Below are 14,712 nucleotides of genomic sequence, written 5' to 3'. Positions count from 1 at the left end.
CCACAAAGAGGGATAGTCAATTATTTTTTAAAAAAATTACGTACCCAGAGTGGGATGGAGCCCATTAAATGGCTCATGTGATCTATAGCTGGGGCAGGGATTCGGGGTTGGGGTGTGTGTGATAGATTAGATTAGATTATAAATTTATTTGATTATTTTTACTGGTTTTATTGTTTAAAATGAGGTTTTATATTCTGTAAGCCACTTTGGGTCACCATGTGCGAATAGGCGGCAATATAAATTCAATGAATAAAATAAATAAAATAACATAATTAGCATTACATAATGCTAAAATTTACACCAGACAAATAGGCCAATCTTAACACTGAATCTTTTCAGGGATGCCTTTTTTCAGTCATGATGCAGATTTTGAAAAGGTTTTTTATTTAGAAAAAAACCAACAATTTGCATTCAATAATTCTGAACTATTCAGCTAACAGGTGAATTAGCAAATTTATCAGGGGCAGTAGTTTTCATCCACATTGGTAACCTTCTACTTCCATTTTTGAACTACCACTCCTAATTCCTTCTCAAGCAACATCAATCATTACTTTTCCTTGCCAATTGCTCCTTCTTATTTAATTCAAGATGTAATTATAATAATGTAGCATTTGGGAAGGAAAATACAACCCAATAAACCAAAAGTAGAGGCTAATAGTGAGAAAATTTCCACAGCTATCATGAATTTCCCTTTGGTGCTCAAGTAGGTGGGAATGAAGGATATCCAAACAGTGCAAAACACCAACATGCCGAAAAGGGTGAATTTGGCTTCATTGAAACTGTCAGGCAGTTTCTTTTTTTCTTTTTAATCTATTTTGGCCTCTTCAATTAATTGACCAATTTACTTATGAGTACCTGCCATGGATGAATTTTTTGGAGATTCCATTGACTTTGCTTCCTGCCTCCCCTGTTTCTTTCTCCAGGAATGCAAAGTATGGAGTGAATGTGCCATAAGATAAACAACATTGTAAATGCCATAGCTCCAAACAAGCATGTCCATTGCAATCAGAGAGCCAGGGAGACTCTCCAGCTTCTCTTCCCCGATGCAAATTTTTCTTTTCTCCATGTGCAGACTGTGATCCTTGAATGAGTAGAGGAGTGTTGATGTCCAGAATTCAGAGAGAAAATAAAGTCTAGACTTAAGGGGATTTATTGATTCAATAAAATGTTGAAATCCTGACATCACTTTGTATGGATTGAGAATATACAGTGTGCTATTATAGGGTTACTTTTTGCTAAGAATTTTTAAAGTGTTTAGAGCAGTGGTTCCCAAAGTGGGCAGTACCACCCCCTGGGGGCGGTGAGATGCCTTAGAGGGTGGTAAGAGGCAAGGGGACCAGCAGGGGGGTGCTAAGAGGTGGTAGGGGGAGCTGGAGGTGGGCCCCTCGCAGGGCACAATACAGGGGTGAGATTTTTACCAGTTCACAAGAACTGGTTGTTACTGTTCCAGTAGGTTGAAGAACCAGCAAAAAGGGGCCCTGGCTGGGCCTGCCCTCTCCGCCTACTCCTCCATTTTCTGCTGTCAGTCATTGCACATGTGTAACATTGCATGCATGTGCAAAAATCACTGACAGCATTTCCCGCCCGCCCCGTCAGTCCTTATGGAGTGCATGTGTGCTCGTTTCCCATTTTCCCGCCCGCCATTGCTACCAGCACCAGCCAGCCAGCCCGCCCACCCTGCCTACCTACCACCATCTGAACTAGGTGAGTTACACTCTGCAAGCCCACTCCAGCTTTCCTCCACTTTCCCAACATGCCTACCTCCAATACAGTGGCAGCGGGAGTGGAGGAAAGACAGAGCAACTTTGCTCTCCTTTTCAAATGTCTCACCTCTGCTGCATTCCGGGTAAGGCCCCGCAGGGGTGAGCCTGCAGAGCCTTGTCTCAAACGCAATGGCAGCGGGATGTTTGAAAAGGAGAGCAAAGTTGCTCTGGCTTTCCTCAGCTTTCCTGATGTGCCTTCTGGATTTTCTCCATTTTCCCGACATGCCTGTCTTGAACACAGCAGTGGCAGTGAGATGTTTGAAAAGGGGAACAAAACCACCCTGGCTTTCCTCCGCTTTCCTGATGTGCTTGCCTTGAACGCAGTGGTGTCAGGATGTTTGAAAAGGGGAGCAAAATCACTCTGGCTTTCCTCCACTTTCCCGACATGCCTTCTAGTTTTCCTCCACTTTCCCGACATGCCTGTCTTGAACACAGTGGTGGCGGGATGTTTGAAAAAGGGAGGAAAGCCAGAGTGACTTTGCTCTCCTTTTCAAATGTCCCGCTGCAGCTGCATTCAAGGCAAGGCCCTGCAGGCTAACCTCATTAAGCTCCTTGCATCAGAGAGTTCAGCAGTCAATGTGGTGAACCTGAGAGAGGAAAAGAGAGAGGGGGAGAAAGAAAAAGAGAAAAGGGACAGAAAGAAAATGGGACAAAGAAAGGGGGGATGGAAGGAAGGAACAGAAAAAGAGATAAAGAAGGAGGGAGGGAGGAGAAATATGAGATATTTATTCTAGTCCAATCACCTGCTCCAGCAGGGTTAGAAGGGAGTGTGTGTGTTTGTGTGTGTTCTTGTAATTTACCAGTATATTTTGGGTTTGCCTTCTTCAGAATTGGCATCGTAATACATTGGGGAAAAGTAATTTTTTAGGGTGGAGGTCTGGTCCAATGGATCATGTTTTTTTTGAACAAATTTTATTAATTTTTAAAGACATACAAAACATAAAACATAAGAACATAAAACCTCTTTTCTGAAAGTTATTTGTAAATTTTAACAAAACAAATAAAACATTTTATACACCATTGACACATCTCCTCATACATATCCTTTCAAGTTTCTAATTATTTCTCCCTTTACTTTTACTCAATTATATTTCTTTTCTGTATTTATCCATTTTATATGTTTTTATTCACTATACTTATTTTTCCTTCTGACTTGCTTTATTCTCTTCTATATTTTGTTCTCAATTGTCCTCTTCTAACATTCTTCCAAGGTTTTATTTACTCAATCAAACATAAACACACAAAAAACACAAAACATAGAAACATAAAAAACATCTTTTCTGAAAGTTGCTTAAGTCCGGGTTACCACTCTTCATACAGACACAAATTCAAATTCATATTCATTTTGTATACCATTCCATATCTTATTACCATTTTCAGTTTTCTATATAGCTTCGCATCTCTTTTAAATTCTCTTAATTTTATTTTATTTATCTCATCTCGATTCAAATAATAATATTTATTATTCTTTATCTGTTCTGTTTCCAGCTATCCATTTATCTTTCTTCTTTAAACAAAACTTCTCCTGTACACTACTTGGAATATGACGCCTTTGTCTCTTTCTCCTACATTTATAATACTTAATATAAAATACATAGCTTACATTGGGATTCTGTTTGGTACATTCTGAAAATATACAATATCATCAACGCCAATACAAATCTATTTGTTAATATTAATATTCATTTAGATCTTAAACACTTAACACATTACTTTTCAGTTAAATATCATACTTTTATGGGGACCCCTATTTTCCATAGTTATTTCCCCCCCACATCACATATTTTAAATCATTGTTTCATTAAAATGTTCCCCCTTCTCCTAGTCCAAGTTACACTAAATGTTTTGTCACATTTTAAATTGCATATTATTTCCAATTTTCTAAAATTATTTCTAAATACAAATATAAAAATACAATCTTATGTACCTTTCCAGAATCCCCTTTTCAATAAAATTTACCCATTATCTCTAAAAGACTTTTGTTTCTTTGCATCTTGCTCCCCACCATTAAGACTTCTCATCCCTTCCTTTCTCCCTTGCTTATTCTTCTCCTTGCCCTCTTTACCCCCTTGTCTCTCCACCTCCCTTTTAATCTTCTGCTTTCCTCCTTTCTGTTGTTTTCTAACGTGGCATCCCCTTTTCACCTTATTCTTCTCTTTTTTGGTTGTTGTTCCAAGTCTTAAAGTCCCCTTTTCCTCTTCTTCTTTCTCCTTTCCTTCCCCAACTAAAGTCACTTGTTCATCAAAAATGGCTTCTTCTTTATCCCAGTCATCCTGTTGCGCAGTCAGTTTTTCATAAGTACAAACCACCATTTCTAAAAATTGAAAAAAAGTGCCAAAAGAAACCTTCCCTTCTTGTTCTTCTTTTTTATATTTTTGATATTCAAGTTTCAATCCATCCACAAGTGATGCCATTATAAACAGAAAAAGTTTTTCCAAACAACCACCCAAGTGCTTTTAATCAAAGATAGTTCTCAAAAGTTCCAAAATCACCAAACAATCCAAATAAGCTGCTTCTTTTGAGTACTTTCTCCTTCTTCACTTTCTCTTTCTGGGATTACTGTTTAATCATCAAAGTTCCATTTAAAATATATCTTTTAGAAGTCTTATTAATGTTTAATAACTCTTTAGGATTCTAGGCAGCCTTCTCCTTATTTTCAAATTCTGCTCCAATTTTTTTTCTTCCCTTCCCACTCACAGCAAAAAAGATTTGTGTGTGTGTGTGTGTGTGTGTGTGTGTGTGTATAATGTTCAGAAATCCTTATCCCTTCAGCATTTAGTTACCTCCAATGCAGGTTTTCCGATTTCTCTTATAATTCCATCCGCTGTCACGTTAGGAAGGAGAGTGAAAAGAAAAAAAAACTTTCCCTTTTAGAGTTCCATTCGCCGCTTGTATCTCTCTCTGGAAACAATTTATCCTTGGCAACTTTCAAATTCCAGGATACTTTTTCTTGCTTTATCCCGGTTAAAAACCACTTTCACAGGTCTTCGGGCTTTCTTCCTCCTGCACAATTTTGTCCAGCTGCAGGCTTCTTTGTGGCAGCCATTACTGACCGCCGCTCCTCCGCCTTGGGAAAAGGGGGTTTTGCCAGCTGGTGAGGGGGTCTGCGACACCCCCAAATCCCTATCTGGATCCACCATCTTCAGCTGCCTCTACAGGGCAGCTATATCCCCCAAATCCAAACAGATCGGGGGCACCTTGGCAGCGAGCGCAGCAGGGATCGCGTGGTATTGTGAATCCCTGCTGCTGCCAAAGCCTTGCAAACTGGAAGTCTCCAATGGATCCTGTTTAAGCCTCAACAAAATGTGAGAGCTTCCTGATAGTCTTGGCCATGTTTCATCCACAAAACCTTTAATCAATAGAAGCCAAAGATGTTTCAATGTGCTGGCAAAGATGTTTCAATGTGGGAAAGGGCCTCTAAACTAGGCCTCATTTCGATCTGATGCATCAGGTCTCTCTGTCTCTCTCTGTCTCATTCTGTCTCTCTGTCTCTCCCCCTCCCTCCCTCCCTCCCCCACTCTTTCTTTGTCCCTTTTTCTTTCTTTCCCTTTTCCCTTTTCTTCTCTCTTTTCTCTCTCTCTCTTTCCTTCTCTCAGGCTCACCCCATTGATTTGGTGCACTGCTCCACTCAGACGTAAAACAAATGAACAAGAATCAGCAAAGCATCTCGGATTAGATTCTATTCACTACTAGATTTAATCAGAGATGCTTTGCCGATTCTAACCCAATGACCTGCTCCAGCAGGGTTAGAAGGGAGTGTGTGTGTATGTGTGTGCATGGCTGACAAAACTCCAAAACAGGTCAAGTAGCTCTGGGGAGGTCAGTCATAAATATTAGGACACTTGCCAAGCAACTGGCCATTAAGCAAGGACCATTTGTATTTGGTTTAAAAAAGCAGGTTTCTACTAACACACACACCCCGCAACTGTAACTCTTTTCAAACCAGATGTGAACACACACATATTATAAATATTCTGATTTTCAGAGCAGAAATGGCAGAAGCAGAAAAATCAAAGAAGAAATGTAGACAATATAGTGTGGAGTATCTGAAGTATGGATTTATACCAGCATCATCAAACCAGCAGCTGCCACAGTGCCTAATATGTGGGAAAGTATTTTCTAATGAGGCAATGAAGCCTTCCAGACTGAATGAACATTTGAAGAAGGCACATCTTGACACATCAGACAAGAATCTAACTTTTTTTCAATCACTTCGTGACAATTTTCAAAAGCGCCCAACACTGTCTCACATGTTTTCTAATGCTTCCCAACAAAACACTGATGATTTGCGTGTATCATACAACATTTCATTGCTGATTGCTAAGTCTGGAAAGCCAGTGAAGAACTCATCCCACCAACCATTAATGAGCTTCTGAGTACTCTTTTGCATAAGTCACCACATGATACAATTAAGACAATTCCTCTCAGCAACAATTCAGTTCAGACACATAGATGAAGTGGCTGAGAATGTGGAAGATGTATTGTGGTTTATACTACAGCCAACAGACTTTGCATTACAGCTGGATGAATCAACTTTGCCAGGCAATGAATCTTTGCTTCTTGCTTCCGTGGGCTTTATTAAAGATGAAAGTTTGACTCGAGTTGTTATTTGTGAGGCAACTAAATACAGATACTAAAGGGAGTCAATACTTCATGTTGTTGAGCAGTTCTTCAAAGACAAGAAAATTCCACTAACCAACATACTTGCTTGTGCAACTGATGGAGCACCGTCAATGACTGGTGGCTACTGTGGGTGTGTTGCTTACTTGAAAAAAACAGTGCCAAATGTCTTTACCATTCACTCTGTGATTCATCACCAACATCTGGTTGCAAAAAATCTCAGTGATCTTTTTACTGAGTTTACCAAGTCACTAGTTTCTAAGGTTCTTGATAAATGACTATCAGACTTTGAAAACCTTGTATCACTGGATCATGTTCAACAATTTTGTTGAATTAACATTAACTTAAAGATTTTTAAATTGGATTTTGAATAAATGTGCAATTAATTGTTACAATTTTGAATGTTACTATCTTCTTTGGTGGGTCATGCAAACCGCTGACTAATGCTGTTTATATGGGTGGGGGTGGGGAGCACTGAGGATGAGTTTGTAGCACCAAGGGGGAGGTGGACTGAAAAGAAAAGAAAGAAACAAAGAGAAAGGGAGGGAGGAGAAAGTGAATGAGATATCTAGTCCAACCAGCTGGGTTAGAAGGGAGTGTATGTGTGTATATGTGTGTGCATGGCTGTCAAAATTCCAAAAACAGGTCAAGTAGCTCTGGGGAGGCCAGTCATAAACTAGAACACTTGCTAAGCAACCTGCCATTAAGTGAGGGCCACTTGTATTTGGTTTGCCAGTCAGCAAACCATGCCCACCCAGTCATGTGACCAGCAAGCGAGGCCTACCCAGTCACATGACAAGCAGGCCATGCCCTCAAATTATGCCACGCCCACCAAAATTTGAATCCCGCCCCTGAGGAGGGGGCACTGAGGATGAGTTTGTAGCACCAAGGTGGCAGTGGACTGAAAAAGTTTGGGAACCACTGGTTTAGAGCAATAAAATCTATTCTCATCTTGTGAATAGTCTTGTTATCACTAATATTTATTGAAGATAAAGCTACTTGCAATTCCTCCAGAGATTGAGTATCTCTGTCATGCCCCTCTTGGAATCTGATTTTGAGAGGGAGGCTGAGCAGCTGACAGGGAGTGGGATTGTGGCTCTGTTGGCTGTGGAGGAAACTAGGGAAGGGCAAAGTCTGGCTGGGAAGAGCAGGGGAGAAGTAGAGCAAGGGAGAGGGAATTCAGAGGAAGACCCAAGCCCAGCCCCTCTTTATCCTATGGCACACAGGGAGGAACAGAGAAGGGAGCAATGCAAGTTGCATGGCTTACAGGATTCCCTTCATTAGCTGCAGCTGGGAACACAGTGTTTACAAAGGGAAGCTGCACATAGCAAACTGTTGGGAGAAAATCGTGCATTTTCTTGTTGGTCTTGTCATGGCTTATCTGTGTTCCTGGCATCTTCCCAACTGTGTGAGTTTTGCTGTGCTTTCAAGTCTGAAATTCCTTATCCTGACCTGTCAAGTTAATTACTGCAGCTTGGTTTGTTTAGATTTTTAGTTACAATTTTTGTGTACCTTGTTTTGGACTGAATTTTCTCAAGTTAAAGGCTGTTCCTGGGAGAGCTTTTCTCCAGCTGAAAGTACCCTGGACAATGGGGACCAAGTTGGAGATAATAAAGGGACTCTTCTTGCTTATTTGATTGTGTTGCCTTTGTGCCATGCCCTGGGTCATCACAATTTCCAGGTACAATGTACACATTGATTTCACCCTGGGTGACAACAGAATAAATTGCTATGATTTGTCTCACAGGTATCACTCCTGATAAATATAGAGACATTAATGTTATCAATTGTATCCAAGCTATGCAAATATTATGTTGCAAGTGGTTGGATCTCAGAGTTCAAAGAAAATGTTTTGCTATTTTTATAATCTGAAAGTAGACTAATCCAGTTCCAGCCCTTCAATATATGGAGATTGTTCAACTTCTGAGATATTTTGATCTCAGAAGTTGAACAATCTCCATATATTGAAGAGCTTCATTGGAGATCATGCGTTAAAAAGAAGGAAAAGCAATTTTGTCTCCCAAAATGGGGTCAGAGGAGTCATAATTAGCCTGGGCTAATTCTTTGACATCAAAGAATTTTACATTTTACGTCAAAAACATTTAATTTTGTATAAACCTTTTAAAATGTCTATTAATATTCCCTAAAAAATTATTGAATATTCTAGAATTTTTCGTATGTTCTTTCATAGATGGATGGACTTGGCAACATATTCCATGGTGCATCTTCGGAAGACCCGAAATAGCATGTTAGAGAAATTTCCTTTTTAACTATTATGTAATATCTAGAGTCATTTTTTGTGAGATGGGCAGATATGCAAATAGGATTAATAAATAAATATGTGGTTCCTAAGAGTCAACACTGATTTGAAGGCACCCAATCAAACAAGCAAATGAATTGATCATTCAGAATATTTAATAACAGAGTTATAAAGAAGTTATGGGAGAAATTTAACTTCCCAAGTTTAGGTTTTTATCCTTCCAACATACAAAGTGTACCTTCTTAGTATTTCTTTTCTTGACAGGGAATCATCATAGTTGAAAACACTTTTCATGCTTTTAATGAGCTAAGAGTCAATGAACTTGATGACACATAGTAAGAGCAAAGGTAGCATTCAGCAGGTTCTGACCAGTTCTGGAGAACCAGTAGCGGAAATTTTGAGTAGTTCAAAGAACTGGCAAATACCACCTCTGCCTGAAGATTTTACAGTATCCTTTTCCTGCCATGCCCACCAAGCCATGCCAACAGAACCAGTAGTAAAAAAAATTGAATCCCAGCACAGAATGAGACCATCAATCAATCAGTGTATTGAGTTTGGAATTTGTAAAGAGTATATGAAAGAAATTTGATTTCTCAAGTTTACATTTCAATCCTGCAGCTATCTACAAGTTGTTTCTTTCCTGAGTTAGAAATCACATAGATGTAAAATGATAGTTTAAACAATAGAAGAATTTACCTTTACCCCAAGACTTGACAGTATCTTCTTTTCCTTCTATTTACCTCTTTTCAAGGACTTACCTATAGAATCTTGTAAGTACTTAAGATGTTGGCCATGTGAATAGAATTTTTTGATGTGAGTCTCCCAATAGTGGTCATGACTTCCTCTTCAGTGACACAGTAATAATTGAGTGGATCCCCTTGTCTGAGAAAGAGAAGATCCAAAGTGGTCCAAGTGGTTCTCCATGAATTGTAAGCATTGTCATAAATCTGGGACCCTAATGTGTTGTTGGGTAACAGATTGGAATTCTTGTTGACTACTTTAATGATGAACACAAAAGCAAGGACATGCTGGTAGTTTTTAGGGATTAGACTGCTAAGTGAATTTTGAGTTAGATTTTAAGGTTTGATAATTACGTGACTTGTAGCTTAGATCCTTGCTTGCCCATAGAGCTCAATTAAATGTTTTTCCCTATATGATGAAAAACTCTTTTTGATATAAATGGTCCAGATATTTCCCTAAAACAAAGTTAATTTCTTCCTTCTCTTCTATCATTAATGCAAATATTATATATGTGTCTATACATTTTGGTTTTAGTTTCTTTTTAAAAATTAATACTGTTTTCTTTTGTACTTTATTATATACCTCAATTGTGTCTCAGATGCCGTAAAGAAACTAAGCTCTTAAATCAGAGATGATGGAGGAGACAGGCAGACAAATAGAGAGAACCACATCTTCCAGGTAAGGTATATAAGGATGTAGAAAATTTTAGATTAACAAAATTGCTTCTCTTTTCACTCATTCAAAATACATTATTAGATATAATACAAAGGTTTCTTCTTTCTGTTCTCTTGCTCATATGTATATTGTATATATGTGTACATATTTTAATTTCCTTTTTTAAATTCTTAATTTTCATTTGTTCTTTATTATATACTTCAGTTGTGTAATTCATACAATTCTCAGATGTTGTAAGCAAATACTATTAAATTAAAGATAATGGAGGAGACAGACAGCAAACAGAGTGGATTTAATCTTCCAGGTAAGGATTACAAGTGTGAACTTTGTATTTACTGTATACTTTGAATATGTAAAATTGTTTCTCTCTTCACTCATCTAGAATACATTATTAAATATGATACAGCAATAGACATACTTTGTAAGATTCCTAGTCAGAATTCTTGAAATGAATTAGGAATATAAGAATTCCTAATCACTCTTGTTCAACGTATCCAGGGTATTCCACCTTACAATGAATCAGTATCTTAGAATTAATATTATTTAATCTTATTATTCATTTCTTATTGTCTACCAGGGGATATAATTTGTACAAAAAGAACCATTTGGGCTCTTAGCAAATCCATCTTCACACACAGTTCCATGGGCTATATATATGTTTTCAATCCGAAGTTAATAACTGAAACCTGCCCACAGCTCAGTTTGTGCTATAAATGTGCTTGGCATATAAAACGTCAAAAAAAAATGGAGAAGATTGGAAAATAGAACAAGAGATCTATCAATATTTAGAAAGAGTCATTTGTATGGTAAAAGTAAGAATGATCATCAGACCCAAACAGAATCTTCTAAACATGAAAAACCACTTAAGATTTTTAAGGAAAGAATTTTATGGAGTCACAGACATCTTAGATAAAAATGAAGAATTACTTACTAAGCTTGTGCTGGTGAAGAAATTGGATGTTTCCTAAATTTCTGTTTCCTATAATTACCAAGTGTCATGGATACAAATTCTCCTATTATAATTTCATCTGAAGAATTTGAGAGATGTGTGGAAGCTTTTCTCTGATAAGGATCCTTCAGGTTCAAACATTTTCTGGAGCTTTACCATTGAGCTTTACAAGCAGGAAAATGAGAAGAAGAGCTAGGAGCTCTTGAGATAAGCCCCATCCCAATTTTACCACCATGATAAACAAGCACCCACCATTTTGAACAAACATTCAGGAAATAAAGGCAAATAATAGTGCTGTTGTCAAATGCAGATCACAAAGAGAGGTGTAAAAGAAAGACCTTTTATGCACCAAGCACAGCTTGTTAGAGCTGAAGTGGCTTTGCAGCCACTGATATTCTACCCTCACAAATTTCTTCCATTAATCACTATCATTATGGCAGTTGCAAGGCATCAGATCCCTATTGTCATAGAAGATGATATCAGCATAAACTTTGTAAACAATGTTACCCAGAGTAACATTGTTTGAGTTAGGTAGCATTTATTTATTTATTCATTCATTCATTTATTTATTTGTTCGTTCGTTCATTCATTCATTCATTCATTCATTCATTCATTCATTTATACTATATCTTTATAACTTCAGCAACCCAGTGATGGAGTTAGGCTGAGAGAGAGCAACTTGCCCAAAATCACTCAGCTGGCTAAGTCTGGACTAGAACTTGTCATTTTGTTTAAAGCCAGCAAAAACTCCAAACTTCAGCTTCTTCATTAACCATTGCATATGGTTTTTTGAGTCCAATAGAAACAAAACTAAATCATCAGCAAAACCTCTCAAATTGTGGCTTTCATTTTTTTTATTTTGATACCCATTATTTTTTCATCTTGTCTAATGTCTCCCTTCTTTTTTTTTACTTTATTAATTTTACTTTAAAAAAAACAACAACACAGCTACAAATTATATACAACAAAAAGACAAACAGGTCTTGGCATAGGCCAAGAGGGAAAGAGAGGAAAGCTTGAGAGAGGAAAGAGGAAAAGGGAAGGGAAGTGTGGGGGAAAGTGGGGAAAACAAAAGTAGAGAAAACAATTATAATAAAACTGTTAAGTTTGAGCAATGAGAGGCTGAACCAGAGCATGAGTGCAACAGTACTTTATTTACAAATAAAGGGCTGACCGTGCTTGCCAAGCCTGGAACTGGCTCGCAGCAATCAGCAGTCAGTTGGACCCCGCAGCCTGCTTTTATAGCTGGCTGCTGGGGAGAACTGACCAATGGGAATGGGGGAATAACGCCCACACAAGTGAGTGGACCTGAGTGAGAACTCCTTGAGTCCTCAGGACATAACACCCCTTCCCCCAGATGCGAACACGCATAGTCCTTGAGGTAGATGGGGGTTTGTGTTGGCGCCCGGAGCGGCGCAACTCGGGAACATTGTCTGACTGTTCGGTATCAGTCTGTGACGGTTGAGCTGGCATAGTGTCGCCAACACTCTCTCTGGACTGGGCATCCTCGGAAAACACCGGGTTGGTTTCTGGAGTCAAACTCTCGTGGGTTGGATCCGGTTGATCAGCTCTCTGGGCGCTGTTGTCCGGGTTTGGGCTGACCGGAACGACCGCTGGCGCAGACTGGTCACTGGGTGCGATGTGGCTGGATGGCGGATGGGACGGTTCCCCTTCGACTGGAGACTCTGGATTCTTGTTTGCGAGGTTGCTGAGGCGCCTTCTGAGTTGGTCTATGTGTCTCCTCCAGACGCGACCATCCTCCAGCCTGACTCTATATGATCTCGGCCCGGTGACGGCGATGACCTCGCCCGGAATCCAAAGTGGGTCCCCAGCGAAATTCCTTGCGAATATCGGCTCCTGTAACACAAAATGTCTAACCCCGAAGTGGAAGCGAGGGGAGAGTCAGGCAGTATTGTGGGTGCAGTCTATCTAATACGGTCCTCAGGCGCCGGCCCATCAGAAGTTCCGCTGGGGACTTATTGGTGACTGCACAGGGGGTTGAGTGCTGGCTCATCAGGAACCGTGAGAGTTTGTGGTGCCAGTCATCTCTGCCAAACCTAGCGAGGGCCTCTTTGGTGGTCCTGACGGCCCTTTCAGCCAACCCATTACTCGCAGGGTGAAATGGGGCTGTTAAAATGTGGCGAATGCCTAGGTTGGCTGCAAAACGGCTGAATTCTACTGATGCGAACTGTGGGCCATTATCGGAGACCAAGGAGTCGGGTAGTCCATGGGTAACAAACAGGCGCGTTAACACGTTGGTGATTGCTAGTGTGGTGGTCGTGGATAGCTGCGCCACGTCTATCCACTTGGAATAAGCGTCCCACGACCACTAGGAACATCTTTCCATGCACGGGCCGGCCAGATCGATATGGATTCTAGACCAAGGGCGCTGGCGCTCTCCCATCTGGTAGGGGTGGCGATGGGGGAGCAGGACGGGATTCCTGGCAAATGCTGCAGGAACTTACCCAATTGACAATGTCCTCGTCTAGACCCGGCCACCACACGTAGCTGCGTGCCAACGCCTTCATTCTCACAATGCCGGGGTGTCCCTCGTGCAGCGCCTCCAGGACTCGGGTGCGCAGCGAGGTTGGAATGATCACTCGAGTGCCCCACAGTAGACAACCCTGCAAACTGGACAGCTCCTGCATGCGAGTCTTAAAGGGTGCGAATTTGTTATCAACATTGCCTCCCGGCCACCCCTCCTCACCCAGTCGAGCACCTGGGCGGCGTTTGGTCTGCCTTGGTTTTGGTGGCGATGTCAAGGCGGTGATGGGCAGGTCCAACTGGGTGATTTCAAAAATGGCATTGACAGGAGCTGGGTCTTCAGCTGGAGCGGGTAAGGGCAGCGACTGAGTGCGTCAGCGTGGGATAGAGTTTTGCCCGGGCGGTGGATAAGTTTGTATGAGTAGGCCGCTAGGAAAAGCATCCACCTTGTCATCCGAGGGAGAGGACTTGAGGTGTCTGTTTGTCGCCGGCCAGTAGGCCCAGGAGGGGCTTATGGTCGGTGACCAGTTCAAGAAGTGGCCAAAAGGAATTCGTGAAACTTTTTCACGGCTGCAACAGCTGCTAGGGCTTCCTTGTCTATTTGGCTGTAATTTCGCTCCGTGGCCGAGAGCGTCCTGGAGAAAAAGCGATGGGGGCCTCGGCGCCATTGGCGAGTCGGTGACTAAGGACCGCCCCAATTCCAAAAGGGGATGCGTCTGCTGCCAGTACTAAAGGAAGGTTGGGGTCGAACTGGATGAGCACTGCCTCTGGCGTAAGTAGTGATTTGATGGCGTTAAACGCCTGGTCTTTTTGTGCCCCCAGTGCCACGGTGACTTTTTGTCTAGTAATCTGTGTAGGGGTTCGGCTACTGAGGCTTTATGGGGCAAAAAGGATGCATAAAAGTTTAGGAGTCCCAAGAAAGCTTGTAGCTCCGTTTTGGAGGTCGGTGTGGGAGCTTCGTGGATCGCCCTGACCTTGGACTCCAGGGGTGAATGCCAGAGCGTCAATTTTATAACCCAGAAAGTCCACCTGTCTAGTGGCAATGGCGCATTTTTCTTTTTTTAACTTGAGGCCATGCTGTCTGAACCTCTCTAACACTGCTCGCACTCTCTGGAAGAGTTGGGGTCTGTCCCTGGCCGAGACCAAGATGTCGTCGAAGTAGGGTACTACACCAGGGAGGCCCTGTAAAATCCGCTCCATGAGGATTGAAAAATACCGAG

At 41.0% G+C, this 14,712-nt stretch overlaps 1 pseudogene; it reads right to left on the bottom strand.

Moving 5' to 3' along the window:
* LOC148124274 (vomeronasal type-2 receptor 26-like) overlaps positions 1-11,058 on the bottom strand; it is a 125,241-nt pseudogene extending 114,183 nt beyond the window's left edge.
* Between the last annotated feature and the right edge of the window lie 3,654 nt (positions 11,059-14,712).

The sequence above is a fragment of the Pseudonaja textilis genome, chromosome Z (genome assembly GCF_049901715.1).
Source record: "Pseudonaja textilis isolate UNSWEBS1 chromosome Z, rPseTex1.2, whole genome shotgun sequence".
NCBI classification, from domain to species: Eukaryota; Metazoa; Chordata; class Lepidosauria; order Squamata; family Elapidae; genus Pseudonaja; species Pseudonaja textilis.
This window is presented reverse-complemented; position numbering and strand designations above follow the sequence as displayed.